Below are 22,500 nucleotides of genomic sequence, written 5' to 3' on the forward strand. Positions count from 1 at the left end.
ACTAGTCTCGGAAATGATTTCTAATGTTTCCTGTGTATATCTACTCCATGGCAGACTGGCTCTGGGGTCAGACTGTATTTGATCTCAAATTCAGTTCTGCCACTTAAAGGATTGGGTGACCTTGGACACAATGCTTAATTAATCTATTCATACTTCAATTTCTTCATCTGTAAAATGAGAAAAGTAAACCTCTCAGGAATGCTGTAAAGATAATGAGCTAGTATATATGTGGCAATCTCCCAATTTATTCCCACCCCCCAAACCCTGGTTAATTATACATTTATTTTCTATATCATGACTCTACTTCTATTACTTCTGTTTTGTTAATATGTTCATTTGTACCCTTAAAAAAAAACAATTCCACATATAAGTGATATACGATATTCATCTTTCTATGTCTGACTTACTTCATTCAATATGCAAATCTCTAGGTCCATCCATGTTGCTGTAAATGGCATTATTTCGTTCTTTTTTTAAGGCTGAGTAATATTCCATCTCTCTCTCCTCCCTCTCTCTCTCACACACACACATACATAACTATATATAAAATAGATACATAATAAGAACCTGCTGTAGAGCACAGGGAACTCTACCCGATACTCTTTAATGACCTATCTGGGAAAAGAATCTTAGAAAAAACAAAGTGGATATATGTATAACTGATTCACTTTCTGCGCACTCAAAAGTAACATTGTAAATCAACTATAATCCAATAAAAATTTAAAAAGTATAACACTCTAGCATATGGAAAGCACCAGCACTATGAATGGCACACTCTGTATGTCACTGATAAATGACGTATTCTGTTCTTTCCCAACTAGAGCGCAGCTTCTGGAGGGTTTGAATTTCTACACAGTTGCAAAACCCAATGCCATGCCCTCAATAGGTGCTCTAGAAAGTTTATAAGGAATATGTTTAAACTCGAACTATGAACACTCCCTTTTAATGAATGCATTCAACTGCTATTTCTACTGTTTTAGTTAAGATATGCCTTTAAAATGTCAGTATCCTTCAATTTCTATACACCTTTATGTCATATAAATTATTAGTCTTGATTAATATCAAGATTAATCTTGAAAAGATTGAGATATGCTGTTTTATTTTTTCTGTCACCCAAATTGGTTTTCTGCCCATTTTATTTGCATTATTTATGCTTTTTCTGTAAATACAGAACAAGAGAGTGTGAAAAAATACTGGTTTGCCAACTCCAATGTACTTCTTTGCAAAGGAAATTATTTCCATAGGCTACAGAAATAACTTATTTGGATTACTTCAATTAGTTCTAATACAAAACATTGCCACCACTTCATTAATCAGCTGCTTGTGAGGGTTACTTTTCCAAGAAGTCTTTTTAGTAATTTGATTAGAAAGAATGGTAGTGCACATTATCATCTGATTCAGTATGTCCATCAAGTAGACAATTTACAGTGAGTTCTTGATAACGATGGGCTTATTTTAAAAAAGCCACACAGACAGCAATTTCTTCATTTTATAATCCTAGTCCTATTTTTTTTGGTGAAGATGAAGTTATTTTTCAAAGTCTTTGGCAGCACACGGTGCTGAATAAGCATCAGGAACTATTTCAATGCTTTAAGAGGCATTTCACTCTTTGCCTCTCCCCACAGACACCCCCCCCATGAATGATGCAGTAATTAAAACCTAATTATTATCTTCATTTTAAACAAAACCTAAAGTGAATACCAATTAATAACAACATACTAATGAGCATCTGCTGTGATGAAATTGAATATGAATGTGCTGCAAATTTCGGGTAATTTATTTTTTTTTAGGGGAGTGCCACTGGTCGCGTTCTGCTGTTAGAAGATTATATAGAATGTACACCATTTTCTATCAAGTCATTCTGCACATGGCAATTTCCATCTTAGGAGATAGGGCTGGCTTTAATGTTACAGATGTTGAAATATCCAAATAGTGGTCATGTTGTCTTCACTGGGACTGAGGACAATTTTAGGATTCTACCTTGAATTTATTGCCCTCTCTTCAGAAGTTTTCCTGTTTTAAATGCTGTATTTCCAGGTTAACCTCGTGCCAAAAAAGCCCCACAAAAAACCCCAAAAGATTTCAGTTAGCCCCCATGCTACATATAATCATGTATTAACATCATGATGATAAATATAAATTTCTAACTAGAAGAAATAATAATATAAAAATAAGGTTGGTAAGTCACTTTGGATTTCACTGGAGCTATAAAATGGCCTAGAAACATTTATGTAAGTGAGAGAAACCCTTGATATCTGGAAGTACTGAGGTAGTTAACTTTGTTCAGATTCATTCATGTTACTAACAGCACCACACCAAGAAGCAAAATGTGGAGACAGAATGAGGTTCTGCAGATTACAGTTTCAACCTCCATATCTATAGTAAGAATGAGTAGGGCAAGATCAGTGTTTTTCAAGTATGTTCAATTCACGTGCCTTGGAGGCTTCTCACATGTTTGATTCTGATTTCATTGATTATATATTCACTGTAAAAAATTCAAGACAGGTGTATTCACATGTACTACCTCCCAAATTTTAAGATGTGTAAGATCCCAACATATTAGCTGGTGTTCTCAAGAAAAATAAGTTATAAGCTATAAAAATCTCATCTTTTTTATAGTTGGGAATTCTGCATGAAATCTTATTTGGATAAAAGGGTTTCCTAGATTAGGGAGTTTTCTAGGGTTTCTTTCTAGATTTAAACTGAACTAAAAACTACTTTGACTTTCTTTCCCTGGCATATTCACCCAAATATATCTAATCTGGCTAAAATAAAAATTCTCTACCACTTCCCAACTCATCCACAAAAATTTGGCAAAACTGAAATCTAGAATGTTTGGTCAGCTTTCTAATATTCTTATTAACTGGCACCAAAGGGTCTATGATGAGCAATATCAACAGCTACTAAAATAAAATAAATGTACATGGCTACTGTAAATAAAGTGTTGCAGCATTTAGGACAAAAACTTAACTGTGTAACTTGACCTGGCTGTTAAGGTGTACTCTGGCTTAGGTGACATCTCAGAACAAGTTCTGCCTCAGATGGACAAAACAGGAGAAGGCTGTCATAGCTGATCCAAGCCAAGCCAAAGTCAGCCTCCCTTCACACCACTAGCCACCAAGCACATAAGAAAGACTGCTGTCCATTCATTCAACAAATTGAGCATCTAAAATAGGCCAGGCACTATTCCAGCTGCTAAGGCTACCTCAGAGAAAGAGAAATAGGATAAGACTGCAGGAGCTTATAGCCTGGTGTGGGTGTGGCTTTTCCAACACTACATTGCAGTCAAATGTGGATATTTCCATTTATCTACCCGCTTCTCACGGTAGCTGCTCTCTGTAACTTTTTAATGGCCTGTTTATCTTGCATTTCCTAACAGAATTATTTGAGTGTTTTAATTCCTACACTACAGAGAGATCTCAGATGATTATACTCATTTTAAAATTTGTGTCCCTTGCATTTATATAATAATGTTAGGCTTTTCAAAGCATTCAGTCCTCACAAAAGCTCTGTCAGGTAGGTGGGAAGTTAGAATTATTGTCCCTATTTGACAGAGCTCATCAAAGGTGAAGTCACCTGTTCATGATCCTAGATCTGGTCAGTGAATGGAGCACTAATGGCCAGTTTGCAAACCTCTTAGAAAAACCAGTGGAGTCAAAACTAGAATGACAGTTAGTGACTAGAATCAGTATTTTTTATTGCCAAATGGCATCTTAAATCTTTGCCTGAAATGCTGGTATAGGATTATCTGAGGTACAATTTTAAAGTCCATATGTGCATGCTATTTAAAGTGAACAGAGATTTCCCAAATGTTATCAATGTGTTAAATCACTGTGCTAAAGGAGAGGGTTGAAGAAGTTTAGCATGATGTGTTAATATGCATTTGACACTTTCCAGTTTTCAGCTCCATCTCCCCAGCATTATGCTTTCTCCCATTTGATCTTCAATAAATGAACTAGCCATTCTGATTATCTTCGTTTTACAGATAAGGAAGCTGAGACTCAAATAGGTTATGGGACTTGCCCTAGGTCATGCAACTAGTAAGGGGCAGAGCCAAGACTTGATCCTAGGTTTTCAATGTCCAAGCCCCTTGATCTTTGTAATATGCCACTTTTCATTCATACACTTTCAACAATGTCATTCTGTGTGTTAATCAGTTCTTTTGTGGCTAGTTTTCAACCTGAAATACTCAGTGCACCAGAGAAGCAGTGTATTATAAGCACCTGGTACCTCACTCACACTGTTAGGCTACAGTGATGCCATGTTTAGGGCATAGCCCACCATGAGTAAAAGTGGCAGGAGCACAGGGCCAAAGCAAAGGGCATTGGCTTGGGGGCTGGAGGTGCAGACTGCAAGGAGAAACTGACCAAGCCAAATCAAAAGTTTTCCAATGTGTATCATGGTTGAACTGGGGACCTAAAGTCTAACTGTGTCAATTTAATTTTCTAATTTTTGCTCACCTTCATTCTAAGATGCACCTTTCAGAAAATGCACCTTTGAGCAGAAAGATATAAAAATCTAAGTTCTTAGAAGTTTATGTTCCACACTGTGCACACACTTCAGAAAAAATTTTATGGGTTTAGAAATTCCTTTTAGAACATAAAGAAGCTTTCCTTTTCTGTTTTACAAATTGAAAAACTGAGGCTTGGAGAAATGAAGTAACCTCTCCTCTCATCTGTAAATAGATGGGGGGGGATGCACTCCATCAAAGCACTGTTACCAGGATTACATGACATAATATGCGTGAAACATTTAGTACACTACCTGACATACAGTGAGCGCTAACTAACTGGTAGTGAGTCTTTTAACTTTTTCTTAGCTATGAACACTTGCCTGTGGGAAGTTTCCTGAAGTAAACCAAGTAGGCACCTGCAAGAACTTGACATTTTTTTCCCCTTTTTAATTTTGTGAACTTCATTCAAGAGCCAAGGCCAAACAATATACTCTTATGATTCTAAGTAAAAGTCACTGATTAAGTAAGCAAATTTTTTAAAAAGGAAGGGTGGTAGGATTTCAGTACCAATCACTGTAAAAATATTAAGACCTGATTTCTATCTCTCCTATAGGCTGAAATAGGATAAAGTATTTCCTCGCTTTTAATCTCTTTGCAACTAATATATAGCAATTCTGTTTATTTTAATTTTTTTTTCATGTGCATCATTTAAAAAGTCTTTATTGAATTTGTTACAACACTGCTTCTGTTTGATGCTTTGGTGTTTTGGCTGTGAGGCATGTGGGATCTGAGTGCCCCACCAGAGATCGAACCCCTGCCTCCTGTATGGGAAAGTGAACTCTTAACCACTAGACTGCCAGGGAAATCCCAATAGTTCTGTTTAAAGTACTGTAACCTCCTTGAGGATAGACATCCTATCATAAATACCTTAGGACTCCCAAGATCCTGGAATAGGGAGGATGACGCCAAAAACATAAGTTCTTTAGAAGAAAAGTTCTAAGCAAAGCAGTAAGTGGTTAAATGTGACAATACGAGATAAGGCAAGTATGGTGTGGTTGTTAACAGCACAGACTCTGGAACCAGTATGGGTTCAAATTCCGCCTCTAACATTTAGCAGATATGTGATCTTGGACAAGGCATTGAAAACTACACTCTCCACCTCCTCATCTGTAAAACCAGTGCCTCCAACAGTAGCATATGTTTGCTTTACATCTTTTTGGGGGGTTGAATTTAGCTACAAAAAGCCCTTAATGTACCTTGATAGTCTTGTCTTTCTTCTACTGTCTCTGTATATAAGCCTATAATGAGATTAATACACCTTATCAGCTATTAGAAGACAGAAATTGTAGCTACGAATGCAGTTTTAAAATGATAGTCACAGAATATCACAGGCTCACATAACAGTAAACTTAAAAAATGATGCTGAGGAATATTCAAAAAAGGGTGGAGTGCTTTTTGTTTTGTTTGTTATTGGTGGAAGTCAGTTACTACTTCAACAGAAGTCGAAGAGGCAGATTTTGGAGAGGACTTCACTGACTACTTTCAATTTTTCTTTCTGGTATAAGGTCTCATCTTAATGATAAACAGTAAATGCACCCAACAGTGGTTAATGGTGTGGATTCTGGAGTCTGCCAGGCTCTCCTTCAAATCCTGGCTGTGACATTTATTGGAGGTAAAGTCCTAGGATGACCAACCTCTCCAAGCCTCAGTTTCTTCATCTGTAAAAGACCCATGCGACTGTTGTGAGGATTAAATTGAATAATGCATATGAAGTATCTGGCACAAGTGGCGGCACTGGTGGTAAAGGACCTGCCAATGTAGGGGATGTAAGAGACATGGGTTTGATCCCTGGGTTTGGAAGATTCCCTGGAGGAGGGCATGGCAACCCACTCCAATATTCTTGCCCGGAGAATCCCATGGACAAAGAAGCCTGGCGGGCTATGGTCCATAGGGTTGCAGAGCTGGACACAAATGAAGCGACTTAGCATAGCACAAGTCTGGCACATGGTAAGCACTCAGTTTGCCTTAGTTATCATTTAAGTGTTATACTCAATAACACTCTTGCTTGATTCTAAGATACCTCTCATCACTTTGAATATTTCTGAAACAAAGATTTGTCTTATGAACTGTTGTCTTTGCTAAAACTTTTCTTTTCCTCTGAAATGCTGTTACTAAATCAGTGGTATGTCTTATAATTGATACCACCATAGAAGAGAGAAATGCATTGGATATAAACAGACTTAACATTTATGCCTTCCTTGTTCTCCTAGTTCATTAGTTAAGATTCACTTCTTCTTACTCTTCAGTTCAGCTGGTCAGACTACGTTTGGTCATGATGCTGTTCTAGTCGTCTTAGTCAACGAAATAAATCCATATATCTTACATCTAACACAGCCATTAGGCTTTAAGGCCATAGACTCCCCATGCTAACCAGCCATTATCAAAATACAAGATAAGAAGAAGTAATTCTTGGGAACTTTCCAGAACGCTCGGTGAAAGGCGGAGGAGCGGTGGCTGCCCGAGCTGCGCACAGCAACGCGCTCCTTCCCGCTCCCCCCCCCCCAAAAAAAAAAAAAAGAAGAAGTAATTCTTTTACTGATATGGTTTGAAATTTCTATAGGAAATTTCAGGTAGCTAATTTAGGTACTAAAACTCATTACACATCCAAAAAACACATGGTAGATGTCTTATGATTTTGTTTTTGATGTTTTGTACAAGAACTTATTCAATAATAAGTCACTATAGTTATACTTTTCAAATGTCAGTAAATTAATTTTGACAATGAAAAAAAGTAACAAAGGAAGGGTATTAATATACATGCACATGTAATTCACTAATTCTTCTTCTAAACTCTTCCAACTTGCCAGAATTATATTAGAACCACAAAAACAGAGCCAATAAAAACTAGTTTGGCTGTTCTTTGCCCTTTCTTTCTACAGTGCACTAGAAATTACAGTCTTAGACATTTGTTTAATTAGAAACTAGGCTTGCTTGTATTCAAGACCTGGTCTTTTCTACTAAAAGCTTACCTAGGCCAAAGGGCTTCCCTGGTGGCTCAGCAGGAGACCAGGGTTCCACTCCTGGGTTGGGAAGATCCCCTGGAGAAGGAAATGGCAATCCATTCCAGCACTCTTGCCTGGAAAATCCCATGGATGGAGGAGCCTAATAGGCTACAGTCCATGGAGTTGCAAAGAGTCAGACACGATTGAGCAACTTCACTTTCACTTTCATTTTACCTAGGCCACCTTCTACTTACAACAGGAAACCAAACCATTCCATACAGAGGTGTCAAAACAAGCAAAACACAAACTGGCTAATGGATGTTCTCTCTTGACTACTTTCTCCTAAAAGGAAGGAAACCAGTAAGTACCTGTAACTTAAAAAATTTAAAAAAGATTTGCAATCTAGGAAATTATATCTGGTATGATACCACCCTTATGGCAGAAAGTGAAGAGGAACTAAAAAGCCTCTTGATGAAAGTGAAAGAGGAGAGTGAAAAAGATGGCTTAAAGCTCAACATTCAGAAAACAAAAATCACGGCATCTGGTCCCATCACTTCATGGGAAATAGATGGGGAAACAGTGGAAACAGTGTCAGACTTTATTTTGGGGGGCTCTAAAATCACTGCAGATGGTGACTGCAGCCATGAAATTAACAGATGCTTACTCTTTGGAAGAAAAGTTATGACCAACCTAGATAGTATATACAAAAGCAGAGACATTACTTTGCCGACTAAGGTCCGTCTAGTCAAGGCTATGGTTTTTCCTGTGGTCATGTATGGATGTGAGAGTTGGACTGTGAAGAAGGCTGAGCGCCGAAGAATTGATGCTTTTGAACTGTGGTGTTGGAGAAGACTCTTAAGAGTCCCTTGGACTGCAAGGAGATCCAACCAGTCCATTCTAAAGGAGATCATTCCTGGGTGTTCTTTGGAAGGAATGATGCTAAAGCTGAAACTCCAGGACTTTGGCCACTTCATGCAAAGAGTTGACTCATTGGAAAAGACTCTGATGCTGGGAGGGATTGGGGGCAGGAGGAGAAGGGGACGACCGAGGATGAGATGGCTGGATGGCATCACGGACTGGATGGACGTGAGTCTGAGTGAACTCTGGGAGTTGGTGATGGACAGGGAGACCTGGCATGCTGCGATTCATGGGGTCGCAAAGAGTCGGACACGACTAAGCGACTGAACTGAACTGAACTGAAAATGAGAAAAACAGAAACAAAAATCCTATCCAGGCTCTATACACCTAGGTCTCACATCATGGGGTGTCCTTTGATAATATATCCCACTCATATCCTCTCTCCCCCTTAAAAAACTGTCCTCAGGTTCCTGGGATTGGCTTCATCGCAGCTGCAACAGACTGAGATGCTATTCTACTGTTTTTCTGTCTTAACTCACATGCTTTATCATACTCTATCTGGGGTTTGCACAGAAAGTTCAAGGATTAACAATGAACCATTAGTTCCTAAACCTACGTTACACCTGCATCTTATGCGTCCTGAGCAAGCGGCACTGATATGAAAAAGTATCTTCTTTCTTCTGCATTCGTGCTGGCTCCACTTGTTCTGTAATCCTTGAAGACTATAACAGAAGTATCTTGATTTGAACTCCAGCAGGTCTGTTTCTCTCAAATCATTTGTCAACGCTCACCTATGTTACTTGAGTCACCGCCGATATACACACTGTGGTGCTCAATTATTCAGATGCAGTTGGTTCACTTCCTTGTTCTTCCCCTTTCTGGCTCTGGGCCAGTTCACTTCTCAGCAGTTTTTCAACCAACAAAGTGAGAAAAAGTAACACATCTTCCTGAAATATAGTACTGGCATATAGTAGGTATTCAATAAACACTGTTCCAATATCGAGTAAATAAAGCATGAAATCAGCCAAAGGTTTTTTTTTTTTTTTCCCAAGCAATACTAAAGACTTGGATGGGAAGTGGAGATGACTGGTTAAAAATTTAAGTTCTCATTATTTGTGAATTTCATCTGCCCAGGTGAGTGTTTTACCAACATTTTCTGAGCAACTGAACTATTGTTATACATGAACTTTAACAGAGCAATCTCATAAATAAAACAGATAAATACTCCAGCGGTATCTTTGAATAAGGTCAGGGCCCTCACCCATAGAATACAATTTCAAATTCTTTTTATGCTAATAAAATCCCAGGATGTATATGCAGAATGTAGGAGCTAGAGTCCTAGGTTCTCCAAATAGGCCCATTAGTTTTGTGAAGAAATGAAAAGGGCAAATTCATATATCATCAGCTGAAGATAAAGATATGGATTTGCTTAACCTAATATGTGTGTGTGCTAAGTCGCCTCAGTCGTGACGATTCTTTGTGACCCCATGGACTGTAGCGGACCAGGCTCCTCTTCCACTGGACTCTCCAGAAAATACTGGAGTGGGTTGCCATTCCCTTCTCCAAGGGATGTTCCGGACACGAGGACTGAACCTGGGTCTCATGCATTGCAGGCAGATTCTTTACCATCTGAGCCACCAGGGATATGGAACAGTGTAAATCACAACCATTATAAAATAAAATAAAATAAAGCATATTTATTGGAATATTGTCCCCCTTTAAAGTTGGCATTAAGTGGGCAGAAGTCTGGAGGCAGCTGGAGCATTCAGTCATGCACAGGCCTGTAGGAGGTCCTGCCCACCAACATGACTACACCATAATCTATTTCACCTCGCTCAGAAACACTGTTTAAGAGTTGTGAATGTAAAATAACCTTAACCAGTAATTTCAAACCAGGAGAACAAAAGGGACATGATTGAAACTAATTTACATTTTCAATTATTACTACAAAAATTTCGAATCTATGCTCTTCTTTTTGTGGTCTGTTTGTTTTTAAATGATCACCTTTACCTGACAGGAAGGGCATGTGTGAATGGAGTTCCAGAACGCTGGCAATGGGGAGATAAAGAGAAAACAAACCAGCTCTCCATGAAGCTATGTATGCCTCAATAAACAAGACAAAAGAATGGAAACTATGAGCAAATACATGCCTATACTGCTTAAAAGAAAATAGAGCTTCCTGAGGTCCATCATAGTTTTCAATAATTACATTAAAAATATTTATTTGTCTACATCAGGTCTTAGCTGTGGTACATAGGGTCCAGAGCTTGTGGGGCTCAGTAGTTACAGCGTGAGGGCCTACTTGCTCTGAGGCATGTGGTATCTTAGTTCCCTGATCAGGGATAGAACTGCATTGCTTGCACTGCAAGGTGTATTCTTTTTTTTTTTTTTAATTTTTAATTAATTAATTTATTTATTTATTTTAATTTTTACGTTACAATTCTGTATTGGTTTTGGCATAGATTGACATGAATCCACCACAGGTGTACATGCGTTCCCAAACATGAACCCCCCTCCCACCCCCCTCCCCACAACATCTCTCTGGGTCATCCCCGCGTATCAGCCCCAAGCGTGCCATATCCTGCATCAGACATAGACTGGCAATTCGATTCTTACATGATATTATACATGTTTCAATGCCATTCTCCCAAATCATCACACCCTCTCCCTCTCCCTCTGAGTCCAAAAGTCCGCTATACACGCAAGGTGTATTCTTAACCACTGGACCACCAGGGAAGTCCCCTACTATTGTTTTTAAAAACAAAAAACATGCTGCTCTAAAATCCAGAATTTCCTATTCAAAACTCTGTCATGTTTTCAAGGCTTTACTTTTTTATTTAAATAGTTAGAACTTGCATATGGCCTGACACTCCCAAATCTATTCCATCCCAAAAGCTGGGCTTAGGAAAGACCTTCCTTTGTTTTTACTTTAGCAAAATGAGAATATTAAGGTCTTGTTCCTCAAAAGAGATTTTTGTCATAGCTTGATATTTTCTCCTTATGTAGATTCCTTGACAAAAAGCATAGCAGGGGCTCTCAATCACGTATCTATTATATTTATGCGAACTGTGTTTACAAGGTGGCAGGAGTTGGGACTTATTGTCATGTAACCTCAATGCCAGATATTTAATTCATCTAACTTGTGTAAAAGGAACTCCCTTAGTTCTATGTCTCCACATATATCCCTGTATTTGAAAAGATTTATTCTTGAAGTGGTAAATAAATTCGCCTGCCAATGCAGGAGACAGAGGTTCGATCCCTGGGTTTCCCTAGTGGCTCAGTGGTATAGAATCTGCCTGCCAACTGGAGACGCTGATTTGATCCTGGCTAGGGAAGATTCCCTAGAAAAGGAAATGGCAACTCACTCCAGTATTCTTGCCTGAAAAATCCCATGGACAGAGGAGACTGCGAGGCTACAGTTCATGGGGTTGCAGAGTCGGAAAAGACTTATCAACTAAACAACAACATCCTTGAAGTAGAGTTATATGTTATCACCAGGCCACGGAAAATTTTCTTTCATTTTTACTTTAAAAAATTTCACAATGAGATTAATTTGGGAGAGTATATATGGTATAGTTCTATTATTTTTAACACAGGTAACATCCATGACAACTAGGATACACAACAGTTCCAAAACTGCCTTTTGCTGCCCATTTGTATTCAGACCATTCTCTAATCCACGACAACTACTGGTTCTCCATCATTACAGTTCTGAAATTTCAACAATGCCATTTAAATGGAATTAAACACTATGTGGTCTTTTGAGTCTAGGTTTTTTTCACACAGCATAATAGCTTTGAGACCCATCTAAGTTGCTATACGTTATCAGTAGTCTGTTCCTTTTTATTGCTAAGTAATACTCCATGGTATGAAAGCATGACAGTTTATTCATTCATCCACTGAAGTGTGTTGGAGTTGTTTCCAGTTTGGGGCTATTATGAATTCAGTTCCTTAGAAACATTTCTGCACAGATTTTTACATGGTTATAATTTTTCATTTCTCTAGGGTAAATACCCAAGAAGATTCCTAGGTCATACAGAAAGTATATATTGATCTTTATGAGAAACAAACTGTTTTCCAGACTGGCAGCACCATTTTACATTTCCATCAGCAAAGTAAGCATGAAGTTTCCTGTTGTTCCACATCTTCACAAGCACTTGGTACTGTCAGTATTTTGTATTTTAACCATTCCAGTAAGTATGGAGTGCTCTCTTGTCAAGGTTTCAATTTGTATTTCCCTGATGCTAATAATGAAACAGCTTTTCATTCTTATTTGTCATCCTTATGTTCTCTGTGGTAAAGAATCTCTGTAAGTCTTTTGTTTATTTTTAAATTGGAGTGGTTTTCTTTTAACTGAGTTTTGAGAGTTCTTTATATATATACTAGACACAGGTCCCTTGTTGGATATGTGATTTGTAAACATTTCCTCCAAGTTTATGAGTTGTCATTTCTATCCCTTAATAGTGTCTTTTCAAGTAAGTTTTTATTTTGATGATGTTCAAGTGATTTTTCCATTTTTAAATTGATCATTTTTATGTCATGTTTAAGAATTCTTCACCTAATCTGAGGTCATGAAGATTTTCTCTTATGTACTACTTCTTAAAGTTTATAGTTTTGCACTTAGAGCCGTGATATACTTTGTTAATATTTGTATAAGGTAAGATTTTAGCTCAAAGTCTATTTTTTCTGCATGTGAATGTCCAACTTTTTCCAACATTACATGTTGATGAAAGGGCTATTCATTCTTCATTAAATTCTTTTGAATCGCTGTTAAAAATTGAATGGCCAAACTTGTTTGAGTCTATCTATTCTGTGGGTCTAGGTTTCTATCCATTTGCCAATTTTACACTGTTCATATCTGTAGCTTTAAGTCTTACAATTGATTATTGATTCCTCCAACTTAACTTTTTTCAATTATGAATTTACTTCCTTTAACAAATATAGGACTATTGAAGTAATCCATTTCATCTTGGATGAATTCTTATAGTTTTTGATTTTTAAAGAATTGGTCCACTACTCTCAAATTGTCAAATACGTTCCGTAGTCTCCTATCCTTTTAAAATCTACGGAGGCCTAGTATTCTGGATACTGCTAATTTGTATCTTTTCTTTTTAAAAATCTCTGTCAGCCTTGCTAGATGCTTATCAATTTTATTGATATTTTCAAATATTCATGTTTTTGTTTCACTGATTTGTTCTATTCTTTCAATTTAACTAATGTATCTTCACTATCTCTTTTCTTCTGTTTGTTTTGGGCTTATTTTGCTCTGCTTTTCAAAACATTTTCTGAAAGTGGAAACTCACATTGATTTGACACCTTTCTTTTTCTCTAATACAAACATTTAATGCTGTCAATTTCCCTCTAAGCACTGCTTTAGGTGCATCATACTACTGTACAGTTTTTTACTTTTCCCCTTTGAACCTCACCTGACTCTGACAGCATGATTATTTCATAGTTAACTGCCAAATGAACAGACTTATATTACCAAGTGGGTCAATAAACAATCCCTTGACACTTTCTACTTGAGTATTTTACAGATTTTGTGTGTCTATGATACATAAATATTGGTAATTGGTCTACTCTGCATTACAGTAGGCACCATAGTATATATTGTCTCAATCATTGTTTGATATGTTGCATTTTCATTCGGTTCAAAATATTTTCTAATTTTCCTTGGGACCTTTTTTTGACCGTTGGGTTATTTAGAAGTGTGTTGTTTAATTTCCAAGAACTTAGAGAGTTTCTGGTTACTTTTCTCTTAATGACTTCTAGTTTAATTCCATTATGGCCTCAGAATATACTTCGTATGATTTCAATTATTTTAAATTCATTAAGGTTGTTTTTATGATGCAGAATATAGTTTATCATATAGTCTATCTTACTGAATGTTCCATGTACATTTGAAAAGAATCTTGATCATGCTATTGACAGGTGGAGTGTTCTGTACATATCAATTAATCCCATTGGTTGACAGTTCTATATCCTTGCTGATTTTCTGTCCAGTATTTCTATCAATTACTGAAAGAGGAGTGTTAAAAGTTGCCAAGTATAATTATGGATTGTCTATTTCTCCTTTCAGTTCTGCCACTTTTTGCTTCAGGTGCCACCACTTTGAAGCACTGTTAGGTACATACAGATTTTGGGTGGTTTTCTCTTCTTAGTGAATTAGCTCTTTTATCATTATGTAAAATCCCTCTTTATCATGTGTAATTTTCTTTGCTCTGAAGTCTAATTTTCTGCTTTTAACATAGCCACTCTTTCTTTTCATTAGTGTTTGCAAGGTATATCTTTTGCCATTTTCTCCTTTAACCTACCTATACCATTATATTTGAAATTAGTTTCTTGAAGACATTTTGTAATACTTGCATCATTAAAAAATACATTCTGATAATTTCTATCTTTTAATTGGTATAAACACATTTAGAACATTTGCATTTAATGAAGTTACTGATATGTTTGGATTTGGGTGTACCATTTTGTTATTTGTTCTGCTTCTCCTTTCTCTTTTCTATTTCCTGTCCTCTTTGGGGTTATTCAAACATCTTTTTATTATTTAATTAATTGTGGTTTTGACAATATCTCTTTGTAAAGTTCATCATTAAGGATGACAATACATATACTTTAGAATTAAAAATTTACCATGTAAATGAATGTAAAAACCCGCATAGATCCCTTTTCCCTCCTTCCTTTGATGTTGTAGTTCTCTCATAAATTAGACCTACACACACTGAAAACTGGTAGAAAATGCTATAATTTTTGCTTTCGCTTATCAAAAATATTTCAAGTAACTCAAGTAAAGTAGTTATTATATTTACCATTTCCTTTTCCTTCCTTCTTTTTTTAAAAAAATTAATTATTTAGTTTTGGCTGTGCTGGGTCTTTGTTACTATGGGGGCTACTATTCAGTTGCAGTGCTTGGGCTTCTCACTGCGGTGGCTTCTCTTGTTGCAGAGCACAGGCTCTACGGCATGTGGGTTTCAGTAGCTCCCAGGTTCGAGAGCACAAGCTAGATGGTTATGGCACACAGTTTTAGTTGCCCCATGGCATGCGAGATCTTCCCAGAACAGGGATTGAACCTGTCTCCTGCACTGGCAGCCGGATTCGTTACTGCTGGGCCACCAGGGAAGCCCTCTTCCTTCATTCTTGATGTTCTAGGTATCTTTCCAGGATCATGTGCCTTCTGTCCGAGTAACTTAGTTCAACAATTCTTTCAGAATAGGTCTGCTGACAATGAATTCTTTTAGCTTTCCCTCATCTGAAAATGTCTTTCTTTTACCTTCACTGCAAAAGATTTGGGGGGGGGGCTTGATTAAAAACAGTGAGTTGATGATCTTTTAGCACTTTAAAAACACTGTACTACTTCCTCTGGCCTCCACATTGTTTCTGATAAGAAATATGCCATCATTTGAATCATTTTCCCTTAAGTGTGCTTTGTGACCCTGTAGACTGTAGCTCACCAGGCTCCTCCGTCCATGGGATTTTTCAGACAAGAATACTAGAGCGGGTTAATATTTCCTCCTCCAGAGGATATTCCCAACCCAGGGATCGAATCCATGTCTCCTGCATTGGCAGGCAGTCAAATACTCTACCACTGAGGCACCTGGGAAGTGCATTTTCTCTTACAAAACATCATTTTTCTCTGATGGTTTTTAAAACTTTTGCCCCCCCCACCCAACACACACACACACACACACACACACACACAAACACACATAGAATTAGATTATGATGTGTTCCAGAGTGAATTTCTTAGGGTTTATCCTGATTGGGATTCACTGAGCTTTCCGAATCTGTCAGTTTGTCTTTTGTCAAACTTGGGAAAGGTTCACATTATTTCTTCGAATATTTTTTTCAGCCTGGTGCTTCTCCTCCTTTTTTGGATTCCAATGATACGAATGTTAGACTGTGTATTATTGTCCCACAGGTCCTGGAGGCACTGTTCTGCCTAACCCCTTTGTCTTTTTCTACCTCTCCTTTAGACTGGATAATTTGTACTGATCTATTTTCAAGTTCACTGGCAGTTTCCTGTGTCATCTCCATTCTGCTATTGAGCCTACTCAATGAGGTTTTAAACTTTGGTTATATGTTTTTGGTTCTAATATATTTATTTGGCTCTCTCTTTTTTAAATCTATTTCTTCTGTCATATAACTGTAACAGCATCATTTAAATCTTGACTTTTGATTTCTGACCCCTGCCCCACCCTGCCCCATGCAAGCTGTGCTTTTTCTTCTTCTACCAGGTAGTTCTGAACTGAATTTTGGACATTTTGAGTAGCATGAATCTATGGGTGTTACTTAATTCTATGGATAACTGTTGATGTATTTGTTTTAGCAGGCAACTGACTTCATTAGGTTTGGGTTATGGATTCCAACCCACTTTCTCTGGACTGTGGGCCTGATCTCAGTTCACCTTTCAAAACTGGCAGTACTTGTTATATTTGTCCCATGTGTACTCCACCCAGAAGTCAATCTGGGTTGTGGTCTTTTACTTCAGTTCTCAAAGTTTTTGATGTGCTGATTAGGCTCAGATCCTTTCCTTTGAGATTGGGGTATGAGACCCAAAGTTCACCAACAAGTTTATGAGGTCACCTTCCCTGAAACTGTCTTTGTCTGTGATCTCCCTGGTACCTTTTAGTTCCCAGCAGCTAGCCAGAAAGCTGGGTCTTTAATTCTTTCCTTTCTTTCTTAAGAAGGGGAGAGGTGAGTTGAGTGTTTTGGCTCTGGTGACTACCACTGCAGCTTTTGTTGCCAACATAAGATCACTTGGAGGCTGGAGCATGAGAATGAAAAAAAGAGAGAGAGGAAAAAAAAAAAACACCTTCAGGATTCCCATATCTTTTCTAGTAAGGGGATTCCCTTACTACTCTAATATATGTTTGTAACTTTAAGATCTAGATTGAAAATTTTTATCTTCTAAGGAACCTTAGTTTACCATATCTCTTTAGTACTAATGTATTAATTCTATAATTTACTGTTACTTTTTAAGAACTTTTGTTTTACTTCAACCCAGTTGTGGATGTGACTGGTGATAGAAGCAAGGTCCAATGCTGTAAAGAGCACTATTCCATAGGAACCTGAAATGTTAGGTCCATGAATCAAGGCAAATTGGAAGTGGTCAAACAGGAGATGGCAAGAATGAACGTCGACATTCTAGGAATTAGCAAACTAAAATGGACTGGAATGGGTGAATTTAACTCAGATGACCATTATATCTACTACTGTGGGTGGGAATCTCTTAGAAGAAATGGAGTAGCCATCACTGTCAACAAAAATGTCCAAAATGCAGTACTTGGATGCAATCTCAAAAATGACAAAATGACCTCTGTTCATTTCCAAGGCAAACCATTCACTATCACAGTAATCCAAGTCTATGCTCCAACCAGTAACACTGAAGAAGCTGAAGTTGAACGGTTCTATGAAGACCTACAAGACCTTTTAGAACTAACACCCAAAAAAGATGTCCTTTTCATTATAGGGGACTGGAATGCAAAAGTAAGAAGTCAAGAAACACCTGGAATAACAGGCAAATTTGGCTTTGGAATGCGGAATGAAGCAGGGTAAAGGCTAAGAGAGTTTTGCCAAGAAAACGCACTGGTCATAGCAAACACCCTCTTCCAACAACACAAGAGAAGACTCTACACATGGACATCACCAGATAGTCAACACTGAAATCAGACTGATTATATTCTTTGCAGCCAAATATGGAGAAGCTCTATACAGTCAGCAAAAAAAGACCGGGGCTGACTGTGGCTCAGATCATGAACTCCTTATTGCAAAATTCAGACTTAAATTGAAGAAAGTAGGGAAAACCACTAGACCATTCAAGTATGACCTAAATCAAATCCCTTATGATTATACAATAGAAGTGAGAAATAGATTTAAGGGACTAGATCTGATAGACAGAGTGCCTGATAAACTATGGACAGAGGTTCGTGACATGGTATAGGAGACAGGGATCAAGACCATCCCCATGGAAAAGATATGCAAAAAAGCAAAATGGCTGTCTAGGGAGGCCTTACAAATAGCTGTGAAAAGAAGAGAAGTAAAAAGCAAAGGAGAAAAGGAAAGATATAAGCATCTGAATGCAGAGTTCCAAAGAAGAGAAAGAAAAGAAACCCAAGCCTTCCTCACTCATCAATGCAAAAAAAAGAAACCCTTCTTCGGCAATCAATGCAAAGAAATAGAGGAAAACAACAGAATGGGAAAGACTAGAGATCTCTTCAAGAAAATTAGAGATACCAAGGGACCATTTCATACAAACATGGGCTCGATAAAGGACAGAAATGGTATGGACCTAACAGAAGCAGAAGATATTAAGAAGAGGTAGCAAGAATACACAGAAGAACTGTACAAAAAAGATCTTTACGACCAAGATAGTCACGATGCTGTGATCACTCACCTAGAGCCAGACATCCTGAAATGTGAAGGAAAGTGGGCCTCGGAAAGCATCTCTACGAACAAAGCTAGTGGAGGTGATGGAATTCCAGTTGAGCTCTTTCAAATCCTGGAAGATGACGCTGTGAAAGTGCTGCACTCAATATGCCAGCAAATTTAGAAAACTCAGCAGTGGCCACAGGACTGGAAAAGGTCAGTTTTCATTCCAATCCCAAAGAAGGGCAATGCCAAAGAATGCTCAAGCTACCGCACAATTCCACTCATCTCACACGCTAGTAAAGTAATGCTCAAAATTCTCCAAGCCAGGCTTCAGCAATACGTGAACTGTGAACTTCCAGATGTTCAAGCTGGTTTTAGAAAAGGCAGAGGAACCAGAGGTTAAATTGCCAACATCTGCTGGATCATGGAAAAAGCAAGAGAGTTCCAGAAAAACATCTATTTCTGCTTTATTGACTATGCCAAAGCCTTTGACTGTGTGGATCACAATAAACTGTGGAAGATTCTGAAAGAGATGGGAATACCAGACCACCTGACCTGCCTCTTGAGAAATCTACATGCAGGTCAGGATCCAAGAGTTAGAACTGGACATGGAACAACAGACTGGCTCCAAATAGGAAAAGGAGTACGTCAAGGCTGTATATTGTCACCCTGCTTATTTAACTTATATGCAGAGTACATCATGAGAAATGCTGGGCTGAAAGAAGCACAAGCTGGAATCAAGATTGCCTGGAGAAATATCAATAACCTTAGATATATAGATGACACCACCCTTATGGCAGAAAGTGAAGAGGAACTAAAAAGCCTCTTGATGAAAGTGAAAGAGGAGAGTGAAAAAATTGGCTTAAAGCTCAACATTCAGAAAACTAAGATCATGGCATCTGGTCCCATCACTTCATGGGAAATAGATGGGGAAACAGTGGAAACAGTGTCAGACTTTATTTTGGGGGGCTCTAAAATCACTGCAGATGGTGACTGCAGCCATGAAATTAAAAGACGCTTACTCCTTGGAAGGAAAGTTATGACCAACCTAGATAGCATATTGAAAAGCAGAGACATTACCTTGCCAACAAAGGTCCGTCTAGTCAAGGCTACGGTTTTTCCTGTGGTCATGTATGGATGTGAGAGTTGGACTGTGAAGAAAGCTGATGCCAAAGAATTGATCCTTTTGAACTGTGGTGTTGGAGAAGACTCTTGAGAATCCCTTGGACTGCAAGGAGATCCAACCAGTCCATTCTAAAGGAGATCATTCCTGGGTGTTCTTTGGAAGGAATGATGCTAAAGCTAAAACTCCAGGACTTTGGCCACTTCATGCAAAGAGTTGACTCATTGGAAAAGACTCTGATGCCGGGAGGGATTGGGGGCAGGAGGAGAAGGCCATGACAGAGGATGAGATGGCTGGATGGCATCACCGACTCGATGGACGTGAGTCTGAGCAAACTCCGGGAGTTGGTGATGGACAGGGAGGCCTGGCATGCTGCAATTCATGAGGTTGCAAAGAGTTGGACACGACTGAGCGACTGACCTGAACTGATATTCTTGTTTGAGTCACTGAAGAAATTTTGGTGGGTTTCTAACCCATGTATCTTTTCCATAAAGCATCTGGTTGTGATTTTACATAACTTGGTAATTTTTAGAAACACATGTATGGAGTTATAGGAGAGCTGAGTGCAATCGGAGAGGCCGGGAGGGAAGACTGGTGGAAGGACAAGTGTAAGAATAAAAACAAAGGACAGGATATGGACCATACTACCACTATGTTTGTTCTTAATTTCTAAATTTGCCCTCTTTTTCCAGGTGGCTACCAAAGATGGTGGAAGGGCAGGTCCTGGTGCTTGATAGACAAGGCCATCTCCTGGGCTCCCCAGAGGCCACTGTGGCCAAGCAGGTGCTTCTAGGCTGGAAGGCTGTGGTCATGTGCTGTGAGGGCAGCAGTATTTCTGGCAATTGCCACAGAAATAAGTTGAAGTACCTAGCCTTTCATCAACATTTCTGGTAATTTTTACAGAAGTAAGTTGAAGTACCTGGGTTTTCTCCCCATGCGGATGAAGACCAACCCCTCCTGTGGCACTTCCAAACCCCAGCCGCATCTTCCGGCGGACAGTGCAAGCCATGCTGCCCCACAAGACCAAGCAGGGCCAAGCTGCTCTGGAGCGCCTCAAGGTGTTTGATTTGATCCCACGACCCTATGACAAGAAAAAGCAGATGGTGGTTCCTGCTGCCCTCAAGGTTGTGTGTCTGAAGCTTACTTGGAAGTCTGCTGGAAGTACCAGGTGGTTAACGGCCACAATGGAGGAGAGGAGAAAGCGGAAAGCCAAGATCCACTATCAGAAAAAGAAGCAGCTCACGAGGCTATGGAAGCAGGCTGAAAAGAACATTGAGAAGAAAACCGACAAATTCACAGAGGTCCTCATGGATTCCCAGTCTGAGCCCAATAAAACTGACTGTTTATTCTTCATGCTTGGCCTGGCCTGCCCTTCCTCCATCGCCACTCTAGGATGTGGGGGACCCCCGGGGGCTGCCATGCAGGTGCCACAAGCAGATTGGGTATAGCTGAGGGGCATTAGTCAGTGTAGGCAGTTCTAAGGGCTGTGCAGGCATCATTGGTCTGCAGCCTATTGGTTCGTGAGATTTTTAAGACATGAACAGTTGGAACAACCAATGCAGTTGCAATATTGGCAGAAATGAGCTGGAAGACTTAATTGGAAGTGACCCCCATGACTTAAAGGGTGTCTGTTCAAGCTTCCCACATGGTCAGATACTATACTCTGCAGCTGTCAGGATGTGAAAGAACGCCCAAAAAGTGTCTCTGGAAGAGAAATTTCAGCCAAGGGGTCACAGGCATCACTTCGTGTCTTCCCTATATTTTGTGATCCCAAACCAATAAATTATTGTTTTAAAGAAAAAAAAAAAAAAAGATTTGCCCAAGAAGATTTTCTTTGATCTATAATGATCCAAAAAGAAGAGCAGAGTCTGACACCATTAAACTGGGGTCTCGCAGCTAATCAAACCAAAGATTAGTTTACTCTTAACGGTTTAACTTCAACTTACTGCTTCAGAGTAGAAATGACACAGCTTCCTAAGGCTGGTTTCTCTAATAGAGCATCACTAAATAAGGCTGCCTAGCGAAAGGGTTTGAGAAGGCGCAGAAGAAACTCAACAATGTCTTTTGCTTCCACACCTCCAGCTGTCCGTAACCTACCAATCCTTCCAGTCCTAGCTTACATTTCACCTTTTCTATGCAATCATCTCAGCTTTGCCTTTTCTAACCACTTATGTACATGTTTAGACTAAAATTAGTATAGCAGTTGTTAATTACTTCCTGCCATCCCTTCAACACACCTGCATATGGATGAACACACACCCATCTGAGACAATGGCTTGTTCCAGCTGTGATTCTCATGACTTTCAGGGATCTCTCAGTAGGAGTAGGAGTCTGTGGTGTGTCTCTGTGTCCAGGAATTTTACTTCATCAGCTAGACTGTGAACTTAAAGTGGAACACAAGTCATTTTCCCCTCAAAAACCTATTAAAAGCAAGGACAGTGCTATGCCGTGTGTGTGTTGGGTGGGGTAGGGTGGTTCCGCAGAAGATGGTTTGTGTCTTTTGTATGGCACAAGAGTTGGCCATTAAGTCTGTGTTTAGGAAGAACCAGTGATTTGGGTAAGGAGTCTATGCAATTATTAATATTTACCTTGAAAATTACTTATTTTTCAGTGAGTAATTTAAATGTATTAGAATCCAATTCAGAATCAATGACTACAGGAAGGAATCCCTCTGCCATTCACTGTATATA

The 22,500-nt window shown here is 38.8% G+C and overlaps 1 protein-coding gene and 1 pseudogene across 1 annotated transcript in view; one reads left to right on the forward strand and one right to left on the reverse strand.

Moving 5' to 3' along the window:
• POLA1 (DNA polymerase alpha 1, catalytic subunit) overlaps positions 1 to 22,500 on the reverse strand; it is a 295,880-nt gene that overhangs the window by 74,549 nt on the left and 198,831 nt on the right. The window lies entirely within an intron of this gene.
• The window catches only part of LOC120882489, a 19,124-nt pseudogene continuing 2,667 nt past the window's right edge, over positions 6,044 to 22,500 (forward strand).

Source organism: Oryx dammah, unplaced genomic scaffold, assembly GCF_014754425.2.
Source record: "Oryx dammah isolate SB20612 unplaced genomic scaffold, SCBI_Odam_1.1 HiC_scaffold_23, whole genome shotgun sequence".
Taxonomy (NCBI): domain Eukaryota; kingdom Metazoa; phylum Chordata; class Mammalia; order Artiodactyla; family Bovidae; genus Oryx; species Oryx dammah.